Source organism: Rhinopithecus bieti, unplaced genomic scaffold (assembly GCF_001698545.2).
Source record: "Rhinopithecus bieti isolate Rb0 unplaced genomic scaffold, ASM169854v2 scaffold_36410, whole genome shotgun sequence".
NCBI lineage: Eukaryota > Metazoa > Chordata > Mammalia > Primates > Cercopithecidae > Rhinopithecus > Rhinopithecus bieti.
The window spans coordinates 1850356-1864712 of NW_016816076.1; the positions used below are offsets into that span (position 1 = coordinate 1850356).

Below are 14357 nucleotides of genomic sequence, written 5' to 3' on the forward strand. Positions count from 1 at the left end.
AAAAAAAAAAAAAAAAAAAAAAAAACTTAAAAAAATACAAAAGAAGCTACCTGAAGCCAATCTGAGCAAGTAGTCAAAAAATTTCCTGCATCAGACAGTTTTTAGCATAGCCCACTAATAGGAACTTAGGAAATCCAGTCTACATAAGATAAGAGAAACTTTAAGTTAATTTTTATACAGAATTATTCATATTCTTACAAAGCCAGTAGCTTGCTGTGACTGATTATCCCGGAAGATGTTTTAATAGACATCGAGTTAAACCATTTGCCAGAATTGACTTCGTTGCCAAATGTTTTGTCTAATTACCTGGGAGTTACTTCTTTGTTTGAGAATGTGCACTTTGAACTTGGGCAAAAGACATAATTAATCAAGGCTAACTTGGAAGTAAGAAAAATTGAGGCAGAAGTAAAACTACTCTGATAAGAGGGCCAGGACAATTCAGTGGGGGAAAGAATAGTCTTTTCAACAAATTGGACTGGGACAACTGGATATTCACATGACAGCAATGAAGTGGAACCCCTGCCTTACACTATATACAAAAATTAACTCACAATGGAACAAAGGCCTAAGTAAGAGACAAAACTATAAAACTCATAGAAGAAACATAGATTTAAATCTTTGTGACCTTAAATTTGGCATTCTTTTTTTAGATATGACCCCAAAACATAAGTAACCAAAGAAAAACTAGACAAATTGGACCTCATTAAAATTAAAAGCTTTTGAGCTTCAAAGACACAATCAAGAAAGTGAAACATGAGCCCGAAGAATGACAGAAGATATCTGCAAATCTTACATCTGATAAGGGTCTAGTATTTATAATACATATAAAAACAATTACAGCTCAGTAATATAAAAAAACAAATTTTAATAGGCAAAAGATCTTAGTAGACATTTCTATAAAGAAGATACACAAATGGCCAATAAGTCCAGAAAAGATTCTCAAGCTCATTAGCCATAAGGGAGATGCAAATCAAAACCACAGTGAGATACTTCTTCTTGCCAACTGGAATGCCTGAAATGAAAAAAAAAAAAAAAAAAAACAGATAATAACAAGTGTTTGCAAGTATATAGAGTGATATGGTTTGGCTGTGTTCCCACCCAGATCTCATCTTGAATTGTAACTCCTAGAATTCCCATGTGTCATAGGAGGAATCTGGATGGAGGTAGTTGAATCATGGGGGTGGGTCTTTCCCGTGCTGTTCTTGTGATAGTGAATATGTCTCACGAGATCTGATGGCTTTAAAAATGGAAGTGCCCCTGTGCAAGCTCTTTCTCTTTGCCTGCTACCATCTATGTAAGATGTGACTTGCTTCTCCTGCCTTCTGCCATGATTATGAGGCCTCCTCAGCCACATGGAACTGTGAGTCCGATAAACCTCTTTCTTTTGTAAATTGCCCAGTCTCAGATATGTCTTTATCAGCAGCGTGAAAATGGACTAATACATGGAGAAATTGAATTCTCATACATTGCTTGTGAACAAAAAATTGTTCAGCCTCTTTGGAAAACAGTTTGGCAGTTCCTCAAACAGTTAAACATAAAGTTATACTATGACCTAGTGATTTCACTCTTAGGTATATACCCAACGGAAATAAAAACATACCTGTATACACGACAACTTATATATGAATATTCATAGCAGCATTTTTCATAATAGCATCAAAACTGGAAATAATCCAAATATCCTTTAATTAATGAATGGATAAACAAATGCGGTATTTTTGTACAATAAGATATTCAGCCATAAAAGGGAATGAAATTCTGATACATGCTACAACATGGATAAACCTTGAAAACCTTGTGCTAAGACAAGCCAGACACAAAGGCCACATATTACATGATTCTCTTAATATGAAATGTTTAATATAGGTCAATCCACAGTGACAGAAAATGGATGAGCAGTATCCAGGGGCTGGGGAAAGAGGGATGGGGGAGTAATTGCTGATGAGTATAAAGTTTATTATTGGGTTATGAAAAGTTCTGGAATTTGATAGTGGTGATGATTGTAAAACTTTGTGAGTATACTAAAAATAATTGAATTGTATGGATTAAAGGGGTGAATATTATAGTATGTGAATCATGTCTTGATTTAATAAAAGATAAAACTACTCAAAATTACATAATAAATGTGGAATTATTTGCAAAGTATCAAAAGCCTTATCAGCAGTTTGCAAACATTACACTCCTACATGAAAATTGTCTAATAATCACTGTATTTGAATATAAAATTGAAAAAAAAGTTCAGCAATTTGTTAAAAACCAAAAGTAATAACTTCATTACATGTTATCATAAATAACATATTTTTAAAAATACAAATTTATTCTCCAAAAAAAGTACCATGAGAACACGGTATAGTTTTTCTTCCAGATTTACTGAGGTACAATTAATAAATAAAGGCTGTATATATTTAAGGTATTCAATTTGATGTTTTGATATAAATATACATTATGAAATAATCATCACAGGCTAATTAACATATTCATCACCTCGCAGTTATTTTTCTTTGCTTTGCTTTTTTTGTAATAAGAACTCTTAAAATCTAGCCTTTTAGCAAATATCAAGTATATAATACAGTATTATTAACTATAGTCACATTGTTGTATGTTAGATGTGCAGAACTTATTCATCTTGCATAATAAATCTTGTGTCCCTTGATCAAAACATCTACTCATTTTTCTCTTCAGCTCGTAGCACTACCAATCTACTCTATGCTTCCGTGAATTTGATTTTTCAATTTCATATATAAGTGAGAAGATGCAGTATTTGTCTTTGTGTGTCTGGCTTATTTCACTTAGCATGATGTCCTCCAGGTTTATCTATGTTGTCAAAAATAGCAGGATTTCCTACATTTCAAGAATGAATGATATCCTATTATATATATATACCACAATTTCTTTATCCATTATCTATCAACAGACATTTTGGTTATTTCTATATCTCGGTTCTGGTGAATAATGCTAAAATAAAGATAACAGTATGGATAACTCTTCAAGATACTGATTTCATTTCCCTTGGATATATACCCAGAAATGGGATTGCTGAATCATATAGTAGCTCTATTTTTAATTTTTTGAGGAAACTCCATACTGTTTTCCATATTGATTGTACCAATTTACATTTCTACCAACAGTATGGCCCTTTCTCCACATCCTATCTAACCCTTGCTACCCTTGGACTCTACAAGTGATGCTAAGATTGGGGCTTTGGAAAATTAAGTATGAAAGTAATGGAAACAAATAAGTATTTAAGGATTCCAAAATGACTTTAAAGGGGGTTGTATTAGGAAAAGGGTCTTCAGAGAAACAATAGGATATGGAGGAGGAGAGGAGAGAGAGAGATTGAGATTTATTGCAAGGAATTAATTGGCTCACACGATTATGGAGGGTGGGAAGTCCCATGATCTGCAAGCTGGCTGGAGACCAAGGAAAGCAAGTGATGTAATTCCAGTCTGAGTTTGAAGGCCAGAGTACCAGGAAAATTGATGTAAATTCTAGTCCAAGTTTGAAGGCCTTAGAACCAGTAGTCCTGCTGGTAAAATTCCAGTCTGAGGACAAGAGGAGACTGATTCCTGTGGACTGAATATTTGTGTCCCACTAATATTCATTTGTTAAGCTCCTCACCTTCAATGTAATGATATTAAGAAGTAAGGCCTTTGGGAGGTAATATAAAGTCATGAGGTAGAGCTCTCATAAATAGGATTGGTGCCGTTACTAAAAGACGCTAGAGTATGTGCTCTCTTTCCTTTCCACCACATGAAGATACAATGAGGAGATAGCCATCTAAAAGCCAGGAAGGGAGCCCTCACCAGACACTGGATCTACTGGCACCTTAATCTTATACTTTCTAGCCTCCAGAAATGTGATAAATTTCTGTTATTTAAGCAATTTAGTCTACAGTATTTTATTATAGCAGCTTGAACTAAGACACCAATGTCAATGTCCTAGCTCACACAGTCAGGCAGAGAGAAAATTCTTCCCTCTTACACCTTTTTGTTCTCTTCAGGTCCTCAGTGGATTAGATGATGCCCAGGCACATTGGGAAAGGTGATCTGCTTTACACAGTTATTCTTAAATGTACAATAAGTTAGTGTTAAGTATAGTCACTCTGTGTGTGATCAAATACTGGATGATGATGATGATGATGATGATGATGATGATGATGATTTTGAGACAGAGTCTTACTCTGTTGCCCAGGTTGGACTGCAGTGGTATGATCTCGGCTCACTGCAACCTCCACCACCTGGGTTCTAGTGATTCTCCCGCCTCAGCCTCCCAAGTAGCTGGGATTATAGGCATACGCCATCACTTCCAGCTAATTTTTGCATTTTTTGTAAAGACAGAGTTTTGCCAGGTTGGCCAAGCTGGTCTTGAACTCCTGGCCTCAAGTGATCTGCCTGCCTCAGCCTCCCAAAGTGCTGGGATTATAGGCATGAGCCACTGTGCCCAGTCTAAACAAGATCTTATTCCTTCTATCTAACTATATTTTTGTACCAAATAATCATTCTTATTTCTCCCAACCACCCCTTCCAGGCTCTGGTAACCATCATTTTACTCTCTATCTCCATGAGTTCAATTATTTTAATTTTTTAGCTCCCACAAATAAGTGAGGACATGTGAACTTTGCCTTTCCATGCCTGGCTTATTTCACTTGTTTCAAATAATAGGATCTCATTCTTTTTTATGGCCAAATAGAATTCCATTGTGTATAGATACCAACTTTTCTTTATCCATTTATCTGTTGATGGACACTTAGGTTGGTTTCAAATCTTGGCTATTGTGAATAGCACTACAATAAACATGGGAGTGCAGATATCTCTTCAATATACTGATTTCCTATCTTTGGGTATATACCTGGCAGTGGGATTGCTGGATCATAAAGTAGTTCTATTTGTAGTTTTTTGAGGAATCTCCAAACTATTCTCCATGGGGGTTGCACTAAATTACATTCTCACCAACAGTGTATGAGGATTTTCTTTTATCTACATCCTTGTCAGTATTTGTTATGGCCTGACTTTTGGATAAAAGTCATTCTAACTGGGGTGAGAAGATATCTCATGGCAGTATTGATTTGCCTTTCTCTGATGATCAATAATGTTGAGCACCTTTTCACATACCTGTTTGCAATTTGTTTATCTTCTTTGGAAAAATGCCTATTCAGATCATTTGCCCATTTTTTAATTAGATTACTAGATTTGTTTTCCTATTTAGTTGTTTGAGTTTCTTAAATATTCTGGTTATTAATCTCCTGTCAGATGAAGAGCTTGCAAATATCTTCCCATATTCTGTAGTTTGTCACTTTGTTGATTGTTTCCTTTTCTATGTAGAGGTTTTTAACTTGATGTGATCCCATTTGTTCATTTTTGTTTTGGTTGCCTGCACTTGTGGGAGTGTTACTAAAGAAATCCTTGCCTAGTCCATTGTCCTGGAGAGTTTCCCCAATGTTTTTGTATCGTAATTTTATAGTTTACATTCTTAGATTTAACTCTGTAATTCATTTTGATTTTATTTTTGTATATGGCAAGAGACACTGGTCAAATTTTATTCTTCTATATATAGATAAACAGTTTTCCCCATACCATCTACAGAAAAGACTGCCCTTTCCCCATTGTATGTGATTGACACTTTGGTCAAAAATGAGTTCACTGTAGATGTATAGATTGATTTCCAGGTTCTCTATTATTTTCCATTGGTCTATGTATCTGTTTTTATACCAATACCATGCTGTTTTAGTTACTATAGCTCTGTACTATACTCTGAAGTCAGGTAATGTGATTCCTCCAATTTTGTTCTCCTTTTCTTGAGGATGGCTTTGGCTATTCTGGGTCTTTTGTGGTTCTAGGATTTTTTTCTATTTCTATGAAGAATGTCATTGGTATTTTGATAGGGATTGCACTGAATCTATGGATTGCTTTGAGTAGTGTGGATGTTTTACCAATATTGATTCTTCTGATCCACAAACATAGAGTATCTTTCTGGTTTTTTTTTCTTCAATTTCTTGCATCAATGTTTTATAGTTTTCATTGTAGAGATTTTTCACTTCTTTGATTAAGTTTATTCCTAAGTACTTTGCTTTATTTGTAGCTATTGTAAATGGGATTTCTTTCTTGAGTTCTTTTTCAGATTGTTCTGTTGGCATATAGAAGTGTCACTGATTTTTTTATGTTGATTTTGCATTCTGACACATTACTGAGTTTATCAGTTCTAATAGTTTTTTGGTGGAATCTTTAGGTTTTTCCAAATATAAGATCATAGTATCTGCAAACAAGGGTAATTTGACTTCTACCTTTCCAACATTGATACTCTTTATTTTCGTTTCTCTTTTTTGACTACTCTAGCTAAGACTTCTAGTACTATGTGCAATGGAGTGGTGAAAGTGGTAATCCTTCTCTTCTTCCAGGTTTTGGAAAAAAGGCTTTCTGTTTTTCTTCATTCAGTATGACACTAGCTGTGGGTCTGTTATATATGTTTTTTATTTTGTTAAGCTATGTTCCTTCAACACCCAGTTTTTTTGAATATTTTTATCATTAAGGGATGTTGAATTTTATCAAATGCTTTTTAAACATCAATTGAAATGATCATATGGGTTTTGTCCTTCATTCTGTTGATATAATGTATCACTTTGAATGATTTGCATAAGTGATTCATTTTGTATCCCTGGAGTAAATTGTATTTGGTCATGATGAGTGTTATTTTAATGTGTTGTTGAATTTAAATTTTAATGCTTTGTTGATGATTTTTTGCATCAATGTTCCTTATTAGCTTTCTTCTTTTGGTGTGTCTTTGTCTGGTTTTGATATCAGGTTAATTCTGGCCTCATAGAATGAATTTGGAAGTATTCTTTCCTCTATTTTACAGAACAGTTTAAGTAGGATTGGTATTCATCCTCTTTAAATGTTTGGTAAAATTCGGCAGGAAGCTACCGGGCCCTGGGATTTTCTTTGCTGGAAGAATTTTTATTACAGTTTCAATCTCATTACTTGTTTTGGTCTGTTCAGATTTTGAATTTCAGCCCCTTGTAATTATTATCTTAAAATATTTGTTGTCAAATAAAGATTGAATAGATTCAAACTGTACAGCATGATGATTATATATGTATACATTGTATAATGATTACCACAATCAAAGTGATTACACATTCATCACCACCTATACTCTACACTAGAGGTCCAGAACTTTATCTTACAACTAATTGTTTATACCCTTTGATCAACATCTCTCCATTTGCACCTTCCTCTAGCCCCTGCATACTGTTCTACTCTCTGTCTTTTTAAGCTCAACCCTTTTAGGATTCCACATATAAGTGCAATCATACAGTATTTGTCTTTCTGGGTCTGGCTGATTTCACTTAGCATAATGTCCTCCAGTTTTATCCATGTTGTCACAAATGGCAGGATTTCCTTCTATTTATAGCTGAATAATATTCCACTGCATATATGTGTCACAATTTCTTTATGCATCTATCTATTGATGGACACTCAGGTTGCTTCCATATCCTGGCTGTTGTAAATGATGCTAAAATGAACACAGGAGTGCAGATATCACTTCAGGATGCTCGTTTTATTTCCTGCCTGTAAGATTGTTGGATCATATAGTAATTCTATTTTTAATTTTAAAGGAGCCTTCACAGTATTTCCCATGTGGCTATACCAATTTGCATTCCCCTTTCTAATTTTTGAAGTAGCATCTTTTAGTATTATTTTATTCTTTCCATTTGTCTCTCCATTCATTCATCCCCTTAAAACTATATTTCAAACCTCACTTACTTCAGATTTATTCCTTTTTAGTGAAAGAGTACTTAGAGTAAAGGGCAAAAGGAAAGAAAGAAGACCAAGAAAAAAAAAACTTCCATAATAGCACTTTTGCCAGAAAATGTGTAGAAGCAACATTTAAATAATGTACCATGCTTTTTATTAAGCTTCTTTTATTTCCCAGGTTTTAATTAGTGCTGGGGATATGAAGATTAATAAGATATTGTTACTATTCTCAAAAGTTTATTGTATAATTAAAAGAAACCACAATGTGTGAACAAGATTAAGAAACTGTTTTCGAGACTAATCAAAACCCCTTTAGGGGACATTTTGGACACAAAAGAGGTAGTGGTTAAATATACTGTGTGAAGAGGAGGGAGGACAGAGATGCTTAGGACAAAAGAGATCATTGAAACAACCTTGTTAACTGAGGAGCTGTTTCCAGGAGAGCATCTGGAGGAAGGACTTTGCAGGCAAGAAGTAGAAACATCAGATCCCCTGAGATTTTGTGGAATCTTAAAAAAGGATTTGGAGAGACTAGGTAGGGTGTAAGTGGGATACTCTGAAAGAAGTGAAGCATGATGAACTAAAAGGAGTGGGTAAATTCCTTTAATCATCTATTCATTTACAATGTGTAAAGTTCAAATTGAGTATCAGGAACTGTGCTAGGAGTGGGCCTACAAGGATGAAGAATACATAATTCTCACCTGTGAGATGCTTACATCCTGGTAGATGAGGCCAAAATCTAAGCAAATAATTTCAGCAATGTGGTAGGTATTAACATAGAGATTTGCAAGACACATGGTTGGAACACAAAGGGAAAAATTACACAACTCCTCCAAGGGGATTTAGGGAATTAAGATCAGGGTGAGATAAGACATGAAGGAGGAATGGGCATTTTCTGGGAATACAGGAGTGGAGTTAAGGGCAATCCGGGCAAAAGGTATAGCACCAAAGAAAAGATACATACAGGGTCTTACATGTTGTTTGGTGTGCCCGGATCACAGGATCTGCATGGAAGAATGACAGGCAAGAGACTACAAAAGTCAATGAAACCTAAATGACAATGGACCTATAAATGCCAGGTTAAGAATTCTGGATTTTCTTATGTAAGCTTTAGGGAGTACTGAAGGAGTTTAGGAAGAAAAGTGGTATAATCAGGCTTACCATTCAGAAAGGTTAATCTGGATTTACTAGGAAAGAAAATGCAGCTGACTTTCCTGAATGGATACTGGGTGATTCATGGAACTTGTGGGAGAGTTGAGACTAAGCTCAAGACTGCTTTGAGAAATGACCCCCAAATCATGCTCAGAATTGACTCTGAAGAAAATGGCCAAGATGCTGCTGTCACTGAATGCTACCATGACTCTTTTGCCAGAACCAAACCTCTTTCCACAACACTAGCCAGCAAAACAATCTACAGGGAACGTCCTTCCTCCATCTATTCACTTCTGAATCCAAGTGGGCCATGAATAAATCTAATTAATAGAGCCAAGGTCTCATGCCTCTGCCATTACTACTGACCATCTGGAGAAGGTAGATTTCTGCTTCTACCTGAGGAAGACTGGGCCCATAGTGTTAAAGATTCTCCAAGCATTGCAAGTAAGGCCCAAAGGTATTCGGTTGCTGTGGCAGAGAGCCACCTCATCTGGCAATATTATTAATGACAAACTGAAAACAGGCAACTTTGAGAAGAGTTCAAAACATTCTGCAATAGTTCAAGTGATATGTGAACTCTGCTGATAGTGGGAATGGAAAAGAGAAATCAAAACCAAATGTGAACTTTTAGGAAGTGAGCTCTATAGAACAGAAAACATATTGGATAAAGGATCTAAGAGATAATACAGCCAAATGGAGCCTAACTTGAGAGACAGGAAGAATGCTAATCTTAACTAGAACTAGGAAAAACGAAGGGCGATTATGTTAAAGGATGGTAAAAGTGGAAACAGAGGAATACATATTTTGACATTTAAAAGATTTACTTTTAGTGATCTAGAAATTCACTTTTGGATATTTTGTTTTTCAACAATGCTGGCCAAATAAGATTTTGTTTATTTATTTCAGAATTAAATTTTATTTTACATCTGTAGAAATCATGAAAACATTTACATTTTCCACATAACAATATAACATTTCAACAGAGTGTTTCTGGCTGTAAATAAGATCTTGTTGATTTGTACAACTGAAACAAGTTTTTGTTCCTTAAAGTAAACAAAATGACTAAGTGAATGTTTACAATTTTGAGTCTAGATAAAACATATGGATTCATTGTTAACATCCTGTATAGTCCATTACTAAATTATTCCCATTATCAATTAGCACTCATGTGAAGATTCATTCTTAACATTGTTTTGGTCACTTGGAATACAGTAGAAAAACTAATACAAGCCAGAAATATTAAGCACGCATTTTTGCTACATATAAAACTGCATGGTAATTGTACCACATATACAGGGTTCTGACTAACCTTTATTACCCATACATTTTTTAAAATCATTTTGACAAGTAATCTAGATATTTTGATTATCTAAAATCAAATTATTGCTATTTTTAATGTTTGCACAAAAAATTAATTAAAAAATCATTTTACTAAGGTGAAAATTTCAAGTAAATCTATTGGCAGATATAAATAAAGCAAAATTTTGGCCGGGCATGGTGGCTCACACCTGTAATCCTAGCACTTTGTGATGCTGAAGGGTTGGATCACTTGAGGTCAGGAGTTTGGCCAACATGGTGAAACCCCATCTGTACTAAACCAGCCTGGCCAACATGGTGAAACCCCATCTGTCCTTAAAAAAATACAAAAATTAGCCAGGCTTGGGGGCAGGTGCCTGTAATCTCAGCTACTTGGGAGGCTGAGGCAGGAGAATCAGTTGAACTTGGGAAGCGAAGGCTGCAGTGAGCTGAGATTGCACCACTGCACTTCAGCCTGGGCAACAGAGTGAGAATCTGTCTCAAAAAAAAAAAAAAAAAAAAAAAAGCGAGCGATATAAAGCAAAATTTTAAATGGATTGCTCATTCTCTATAGCAGTTGGCTTTAAACATATGTACAAAACAAGTAAGCAAATTATGCTATGAGGAGATAAAATTATCTTAGAAATTAGTTTTCAGGATCAGCCTTAAATTTTTCAGAAAATATTAGAATATGATTTAATTATTTTTTCAGTTGCTTACATAAAATAAAATGAAAGAATTATTCCTATTATGTGGGTTAAAGATTCTAATAACTAAATAGGCTTAAATTTGGACTAAGGCATAGTTACTTGAAATAAGTAGTGCGAGTTTTAAGTAATGTCTGGTTTCTTTATGAAGTAAGTATAGATTTTAAATACCTTATGTTTGTGATTCAGAATGTCAAGTCATAGCATGTGTTGACAGTAAATGTCTATGGCAGGGAAGCAACGTTTGGTCTGCTATGAAGGACAATAAAGAAATAACATGTTTTTTTCTTGAGAGGAGAAAGCAATATTAAATAGAAATGATATCAGGGAAGAGAAAAGCCTGGTCCTGAAATAAAAGGGCCATTAACTGAAGAGAGGAATGTTATTCTTTATTGACACTTAGCATTATCCCTATTACTAGGACTAGCGTAATACCACCTTATTCTTATTATATATGACAATCATTACATATATATGAATACATATGTAAAAAGACAGACACTAAGCAATTTTGGAATAAATCCATAGACAAAGTCATAGAATGCATAAATTGTTTATATCTTAACTGCTCATTTATACCTGAACAAATTTACATTAAGCATATCAGCAATTTTCAAATGATGTAATAAAAAATCTGACTGTAGTATTTCATTACTTTGGTGAATTATATTTGCAAAAAAAGAAACTAGCTACCTCGCCTATTTTAATATGAGTATATTCTGAGCTATATTGTAAGAATACAAGTACATAAGCTTAAAAGATCCTTAATTTTTCATGAGACATAGGATAAATTTCCTATAAGGTGTCACTGGTATGTATTTGCAAAACACTTTAACACTGAAAACTTTAGAAGTTTGAAGATCAGACATTGGAAAACGTGTATACTCCACTACAATACTGCTGGTGTACTTCTATACAAGGACTCTTAGTGAAGTCAATCATTTGGAAGTAGAATTTTATCAATGAATTGCTTGACATCTAGTCATTTTCAGTTGACACGAAATGTGCATTATGCTTACACAGGTTTTAAAGTTTACATTGGCTAGATTTACCAATATAAAACAATAAGAAAAAAAATAAGGAAACCAAACATTGGGGTACGAATGGGTCACAATCTCCATGGCACTGTAGAATATAAATATCTCTATTAGTACCACTAATAGGACCCTTTGGAAAGGAAGCCAAAAGTGCAAGCCAGCAGTCACCTGCAGTGACACCTGCCAGTTTCTGCTGTGTGGTGAGAGCACTACATAAAAATAAAGCTCCTCCCTGAGAAAATCCTCCCAAAATAATTCTGTCAGAAAGAATGCCATTCTATACCTCTTGATCTACCAAAGGTTTTACATTTTCTGCTGCCTGTTTAATTCCAGTTTCCTCCTCCTGGGAATCTGGTGAAAGCCCAATAACATCAAACCAAGAAGGCATAGCCATGTTCATGTTTAATGTCATGGGCATAATTGGCACATGTAGGGAGATACATTTGATATGTGAACTTCTGATACCTGCAAAGTCTCTGCCCATCTGTGCCTGATATTTCCCCATCCATGAAGAAAAATCACCACAGCTGTGGCCTTCAGGGCAGCGGACCCCATGGTGGGCAGCAGAGCAGACATGCATTGCCGCACATCCACCCACTATGTGGACTGTGCAAGTGGAGTGGGCGTGGGCCAAGGGCCGGTGAGCTGAAATTCCAGCCGCCCTCACCCAGGTGCTCGCTCAAGAGCCATCATCATGTATTTCAGAAGCCGTTGGCTATATTCCAGGAATTGAGATGCTCACCCACATGTAAAAGTATTTGGCTTCTATTCTCTGGAATAGATATGCATTAAGATTTTGCAAATTGGAGGTGGAGCAAGATGGCCGAATAGGAACAGCTCCAGTCTCCAGCTCCCAGCGCGAGCGACACAGAAGACCGGTGATTTCTGCATTTTCAACTGAGGTACTGGGTTTATCTCATTAGGGAGTGCCGGACAATCAGTGCTGGTCAGCTGTTGCAGCCCGACCAGCAAGAGCTGAAGCAGGGCGAGGCATCGCCTCACCTGGGAAGCGCAAGGGGAAGGGAATCCCTTTTCCTAGACAGGGGAACTGAGACACACAACACCTGGAAAATGGGGTAACTCCCACCCCAATACTGCGTTTTAAGCAAATGGGCACACCAGGAGATTATATCCCACACCTGGCCAGGAGGGTCCCATGCCCACAGAGCCTTCCTCATTGCTAGCACAGCAGTCTGTGATCTAACTGCAAGGCAGCAGTGAGGCTGGGGAGGGGCGCATGCAATTGCGAAGGCTTATGTAGGTAAACAAAGCCCTGGGAAGATCAAACTGAGTGGAGCTCACAGCAGCTCAAGGAGGCCTGCCAGTCTCTGTAGACTCCACCTCTGGGGACAGGGCACAGCTAAACAACAACAAAAAACAAAACAAAACAAAAAAAGCAGCAGAAACCTCTGCAGACGCAAACGACTGTGACAGCTTTGAAGAGAGCAGTGGATCTCCCAACACAGAAGTTGAGATCTGAGAACGGACAGACTGCCTGCTCAAGTGGGTCCCTGACCCCTGAGTAGCCTAACTGGGAGACATCCTCCACTAGGGGCAGACCGACACCCCACACCTCACACAGTGGAGTACACTCCTGAGAGGAAGTTTCCAAAGCAAGAATCAGACAGGTACAATCGCTGTTCAGCAGTATTCTATATTCTGCAGCCTCTGCTGCTGATACCCAGGCAAACAGGGTCTGGAGTGGACCTCAAGCAATCTCCAACAGACCTACAGCTGAGGATGCTGACTGTTAGAAGGAAAACTAACAAACAGGAAGGACACCCACACCAAAACCCCCCATCAGTACGTCACCATCATCAACAACCACAGGCAGATAAAACCACAAAGATGGGGAAAAAGCAGGGCAGAAAAGCTGGAAATTCAAAAAATAAGAGTGCATCTCCCCCTCCAAAGGAATGCAGTTCACCACCAGCAATGGATCAAAGCTGGACAGTGAATGATTTTGACTAGATGAGAGAAGAAGGCTTCAGTCCATTAAACTTCTCAGAGCTAAAGGAGAAATTATGTACCCAGTGCAAAGAAACTAAAAATCTTGAAAAAAGAGTGGAAGAATTGATAACCAGAATAATTAATGCAGAGAAGGCCATAAACGAACTGACAGAGATGAAAACCATGACATGAGAAATATGTGACAAATGCACAAGCTTCAGTAACCGACTCGATCAACTGGAAGAAAGAGTATCAGTGATTGAGGATCAAATGAATGAAATGAAGCAAGAAGAGAAGTCTAAAGAAAAAAGAAGAAAAAGAAATGAACAAAGCCTGCAAGAAGTATGGGATTATGTAAAAAGACCAAATCTACGTCTGATTGGGGTGCCTGAAAGTGAGGGGGAAAATGGAACCAAGTTGGAAAACACTCTTCAGGATATCATCCAGGAGAACTTCCCCAACCC

At 36.6% G+C, this 14357-nt stretch overlaps 1 pseudogene; it reads right to left on the reverse strand.

The window, feature by feature from the left end:
- Window positions 1–11840: 11840 nt before the first annotated feature.
- Window positions 11841–12519, reverse strand: LOC108516702 (acyl-protein thioesterase 1 pseudogene; annotated as a pseudogene).
- Between the last annotated feature and the right edge of the window lie 1838 nt (window positions 12520–14357).